The sequence below is a fragment of the Dendrobates tinctorius genome, unplaced genomic scaffold (genome assembly GCF_039654945.1).
Source record: "Dendrobates tinctorius isolate UK_male_01 unplaced genomic scaffold, ASM3965494v1 ptg000011l, whole genome shotgun sequence".
NCBI classification, from domain to species: Eukaryota; Metazoa; Chordata; class Amphibia; order Anura; family Dendrobatidae; genus Dendrobates; species Dendrobates tinctorius.
Genome location: NW_027361679.1, coordinates 107,575,629 through 107,582,023, shown reverse-complemented (window position 1 = coordinate 107,582,023; position 6,395 = coordinate 107,575,629).

The window sequence follows — 6,395 nt, the reverse complement described above, 5'->3', positions numbered from 1 at the left end:
ATCCAAAGTGGAAAAAAAGAGCCAGGCTGAATAAACCGCGCTGACCAGAAAAAAACGCACCTTCGGCAGTCCATATAATAAAAAACTTCTTTAATAAGCCTACGCGTTTCGTGGCAAAACCAGCCACTTCATCAGGGCATCCTGCAAGGATATGACGCAGGAGTGTGCAAGACACTTAAACGAGGAAGTCCATTAACCCCTTCACCCCCAAGGGTGCTTTGCACGTTCATGATCGGGCCAATTTTTACAATTCTGACCACTGTCCCTTTATGAGGTCATAACTCTGGAACGCTTCTATGGATCCCGGTGATTCTGACCTTGTTTTCTCGTGACATATTGCACTTCATGATAGTGGTAAAATTTCATTCAAATAACTTGTGTTTATTTGTGAAAAAAATGGAAATTTGGCGAAAATTTTGAAAATTTCGCAATTTTCCAACTTTGAATTTTTATGCCCTTAAATCACAGAGATACGGCACACAAAAAACTTGATAAGTAACATTTCCCACATGTTTACTTTACATCAGCACAATTTTGGAGCCAAAATTTTTTATGTTAGGAAGTTATAAGGGTTAAAAATTGACCAGCGATTTCTCATTTTTGCAACACCATTTTATTATTACGGACCACATCACATTTGAAGCCACTTTGAGGGGTCTATATGATAGAAAATTCCCAAAAGTGACACCATTCTAAAAACTGCACCCCTTAAGGAGCTCAAAACCACATTCGAGAAGTTTATTAACCCTTTAGGTGCGTCACAGGAATTTTTTGAATATTTAAAAAAAAAAAATGAATATCTAACTTTTTTTCACAAAAAAAATACTTCAGGTTCAATTTTTTTTTATTTTACCAAGGGTAACAGGACAAATTGGACTGCAAAAGTTATTGTGCAATTTGTCCTGAGTACGCTGATATGCTGGGAGGAATCACTGCTTCGGCGCATGGCAGAGCTCAGAAGGGAAGGAGCGCCGTTTGACTTTTTCAATGCAAAATTGGCTGGAATTCAGATCGGACGCCATGTCACGTTTGGAGAGCCCCTGATGTACCTAAACAGTGGAAACCCCCACAAGTGACCCCATTTTGGAAACTAGACCCCCCCAAGGAACTTATCTAGATATGTGGTGAGAACTTGGAACCCACAAGGGCTTCACAGAAGTTTATAACGTACAGCGGTACAATTAAAAAATCATATTTTTTTCCACAAAAATGATCTTTTCACCCCAATTTTTATTTTCCCAAGGGTAACAGGACCCTAAAAGTTATTGTGCCATTTGTCCTGAGTACGCTGATACCCCACATGTGGGGGTAAACCACTATTTGGGCGCATGGCAGAGCTCGGAAGGGAAGCAGCGCCATTTGACGTTTTTCGCTGGAATTGAGATCGGACACCATGTCGCGATTGGAAAACCCCTGATGTACCAAAACAGTGGAAACCCCCCACAAATGACACCATTTTGGAAACTAGACCCCCCAAGGAACTTATCTAGATGTGTGGTGAGAACTTTGAACCCCCAAGGACTTCATAGAAGTTTATAACATACAGCCGTACAATTAAAAAATCATATTTTTTCCACAAAAATGATCTTTTCACCCTCAATTCTTATTTTTCCAAGGGTAACAGGACCCTAAAAGTTATTGTGCCATTTGTCCTGAGTAAGCTGATACCCCACATGTGGGGGTAAACCACTATTTGGGTGCATGGCAGAGCTCGGAAGGGAAGCAGCACCATTTGACGTTTTTGGCTGGAATTGAGATCTAACACCATGTCGCATTTGGAAAGCCCCTGATGTACCAAAACAGTGGAAACCCCCCACAAATGACACCATTTTGGAAATTAGACCCCCAAGGAACTTATCTAGATGTGTGGTGAGCACTTTAACCCCTCCAGTGCTTCACAGAAGTTTATAACGCCCGGGCGTGAAAATAAAAAATTCGTATTTTTTCCACAAACCTGATCTTTTAGTCACCAATTTTTTTTATTTTCCCAAGAGTACCAGGAGAAATTGGACCCCAAAAGTTGTTGTCCAATTTGTCCTGAGTACGCTGATACCCCATATGTGGGAGAAAACTGCTGTATGGGCACATGTCGGGGATCGGAAGAGAAGTAGTGACGTTTTGGAATGCAGACTTTGATGGAATGCTCTGCGGGTGTCATGTTGTCTTTGGAGAGCCCCTAATGTACCTAAAAAGTGGAAACCCCCACAAATGACCCCATTTTGGAAACTAGACCCCCTAAGGAACTTATTTAGATGTGTGGTTAGCAGTTTGAACCCCCCAAGGGCTTCACAGAAGTTTATAATGCCCGGGCATGAAAATAAAAAAATCGTATTTTTTCCACAAACATGATCAATTAGTCCCAATTATTTTATTTTCCCAAGGGTAACAGGAGAAATTGAACCCCAAAAGTTGTTGTCCAATTTGTCCTGAGTACACTGACACCCCATTTGTGGGAGAAAACTACTGTATGGGCACACGTCGGGGCTCGGAAGGGAAGTAGTGACGTTTTGGAATGCAGACTTTGATGGAATGGTCTGCGGGTGTCATGTGCGTTTGGAGAGCCCCTAATCTACCTAAACTATTGAAACTCCCCACAAGTGACCCCATTTTGGACACTAGACCCCCCACAGAACTTATATAGATGTGTGGTGAGCACTTTGAACCCCCAAGTGCTTCACAGAAGTTTATAACGCCCGGGCGTGAAAATAAAAAAAATCATTTTTTTCCACAAAAATGATATTTTTGCCCTCAATTTTTTATTTTCCTAAGGGTAACAGGAGAAATTGGACCCCAAAAGTTGTTTTGCAATTTGTCCTGAGTAGGCTGATACCCTATATGTGGGGGGCAAAACACTGTTTGGGCGCATGGCAGAGCTTGGAAGGGAAGGAGCACCATTTGACTTTTTCAACTCAGAATTGGCTGGAATTGAGATCAGACGCCATGTTGCATTTGGAGAGCACCTGATGTGCCCAAACAGTGGAAACCCCCAATTCTAACTCCAACCCTAACGCCAACACACCCCTAACCCTAATCTCAGCCCTAACCCTAGCCCTAACCCTAGCCCTAACCCTAATGGAAAAATGGAAATAAATACATTTTCTTTTAATTTTATTATTTTTCCCTTACTATGGGGGTGATAAAGGGGGGTTTGATTTACTATTTATGGCGGTATTTATTTTTGGCGGCTGTCGCACACTAAAAGACGCTTTTTATTGTAAAAATAGTTTTGCATCACCACATATTGAGAGCTATAATTTTTCCGTATTTTGACTCACTGAGTCATATGAGGTCTTATTTTTTGCGGGACGAGTTAACGTTTTTATTGGTACCATTTTCGGGCACGTGACATTTTTTGATCGCTTTTTATTCCGATTTTTGGGACGCAGAATGAACGAAAACCAGCGTTTTATGAATATCTTTTGGGGGGGTGCGTTTACACCGTTCCGCGTGCGGTAAAATTGATAAAGCGGTTTTATTCTTCGGGTCAGTACGGTTACAGCGATACCTCATTTAGGTCGTTTTTTATGTTTTGTCGGTTTTATGCAATGAAAACTATTTTATATAAAAAATAATTATTTTTGTATCGCTTTATTCTGCAAGCTATAACTTTTTTATTTTTTCGCTGACGATGCTGTATGGCAGCTCGTTTTTTGCGGGACAAGATGACGTTTTCAGCGGTACCATGGCTATTTATATGCGTCATTTTGATCGCGCGTTATTGCACTTTTTGTTTGGCGGTATGATAATAAATCATTATTTTTTGCTTCTTTTCTTATTTTTATTTTTTAAGGTGTTCGCTAAAGGGGTTAACTAATGGGATAATTTTATAGGGCAGGTCGTTACGGACGCGGGGATACCTAATATGTGTACTTTTATTGTTTTTTTTTATTTAAAAAAATGGATTTATTGGGGGAATATTTTTTTTTTCCCTAATTTATTTGGCGATTTTTTTAAAATTATTTTAACACTTTTTTTTTTTTAACTTTATTACATAGTCCCAGGTGGGACATCACTGTCACATCACAGGTCACTGTGACAGATCAGCAATCTGTCACAGGCAGTTCTGCAGACTTCCTCATGCCTGCGCTTTGCAGGCACTGAGGAAGTCAGCTCCCTACAGGCCCCCGTCGCCATCTTGGATTCGGGGGCCTGTAGGGAAAGAGACCCCCGCAGCAGCGCTGCACATTGCGCTCCCGTGGGGGGCTCAGGGAAGCATGGAGGGAGCCCCCTCCCTGCCGATGCTTCCCTTTAACCCCCGGAACACCGCGATCATGTTTGATCGCGGTGTGCAAGGGGTTAACGTGTCGGGGGCGGTCCGTGACCGCCCCTGACACATAGTGCCGGGTGTCAGCTGTGATAATCAGCTGACACCCGGCCGCGATCAGCGGCACTCACGACGTGGGCGCCGCTGATCGCGGTAGACGTACTATCCCGTCCATGGGCATAGGGGCCCGGGTCCCATGGACGGGATAGTACGTCTGATGTCAGGAAGGGGTTAAAGATATCAGTGGGTATGCGTACAGTACTTAAATGTGGTTATCCAGCAAGAGGGTAGTGGAAAAGTACACAGTACTTAAACAAAGGAGTCCAGCAAAAACTTGATCACACGTGGGTACGGCACATGTTTATGGGAGTCCAATAATACGTAGAAGAAGCATAGACAGGGGAAGGTCTCTAAAGGTACCTTTAAAGGCTGACAAGTCCCGCACCACAGCCCAACAGACGTAGTCCAGAAGATATAAAGAAGTTACACTTCTTACTGACCGCAGCGGCTTCTGACTCGAGAGGCAGCACCCAAGTAATCCGGTCAATAGGCAACCCCGGTCAGGATCCAGGAGCACACAGAAAATGGAAGGCAGCTGAATGAGGCGAGGCAGACTACCAAGTAACGAGCAGCAGTAGCAAGGAGTTCACCAGCACAACGGGCAGGAGCTCAGTAGTTAACAGCACAAAATAATCAGGCAAGTAGGAACACACGACCCGGACTTAAATAACAGGCATGCAGGAAGTTCCATGACAGCAAACAGGCACAAAGGCAAGCCTGGAATCCTTAGGCTGGTTTTACACTCACCGTGTTTTTTATGGCCCGTTTTTACGGGCCGTTTTTGCGGGCCATATTGCCGTGATTTTTGCGGTCTCCCGCAAAAACGATGTACCCAAAAACAAGCTACTGTTGTTTTTGCGGTACCATTGAAATGCATTGCGGCCATGTCCATAAGCCGTGAAAAATATCAAGCAAGCTCTATATTTTTTCACGGCCGCAAATACGGCCCTCACAGCCATAAAGAGCACAGCCCTCCTTCTAATTTTGGCGGCCCCATAGAAATGCATCGGGGCTGCAAAAACGCCAGCAAAAACACGGCAAGTGTAAAACCAGCCTTACAGAAAGAATACCAAACTGACTACCTTAGTGCCAAAATGTGCGCAAGTCCATTGTGAGAATGCGCAACAAATGTTTGCTGTTGTTTTTTAATAAAGATCGTAAAATAAAAAAACTGCAAAATTTTCTAAAAACACATCTAACAAAAAATTTGATTTAAGCAATTTATGATGAGAACTATCACCTCTATAAGTCTGCTTTCTACGATCATCTTTTCCAACGAAAAACAATCAAAATTGGAGGGGACTAACAACAGATTCTGAGCATTTTCCTAATTTTTTTTATACAGTAAGGCACCAGATTTTGTTTCTTTAAAGATCACAGACTTATATTCTATAAGAGATTCCCATATGTATCGACTCATTCATTGGTTTGAGTAAAAGCTGTATGAGCTGCACTGCTGCTCATATAATTTAATGAACAATTGGTACATTTACCCCCTTTGAGGTTAAAAGTTTACGTTTACCTTGTGTCCAGAAAAATCTATTGAATTATTATAGGAGAAAATGTATTTCATTCTAAACATTTGTCTAGCGAAAAGTCTTACCAGGTCACCACTCTTATATTATAGGCTACATTTAATATCTGATTGCAGATGGTTCTCACATATTTACCGTTCTGTATTAAACATATATTGCATGTTTGACCTCTTTTTGGCATTCAAACACAAAGCCAGCACATTGATAGATGAAGTGCCTTCAATAAAGGTTTTGTTGTCCTGACCATGTTCAAGGCTAAGGTACAGGAGATTCTTTCACAGAAGCAGGAGTCTAAAAATACACTGCTAGAGATCCTATCCCATCTGGAATAAAAAAAAACATACACATGGGAGAAGTCCGGTTGGGAATAGACATCCCACAGTTTGTTCAAGGTTTAGGCTTTGGCCAAAACAAGAGAACATGCCTCCCTTTTGTATCGTTCCTGCCAGCATACTCTTTCGCAACAAAAGTATCAAGGGTGTGCCAGTACCAACTAAGCTGCCTAATTGGAAAGTAGTCTTTTTAAAGATGCCTCT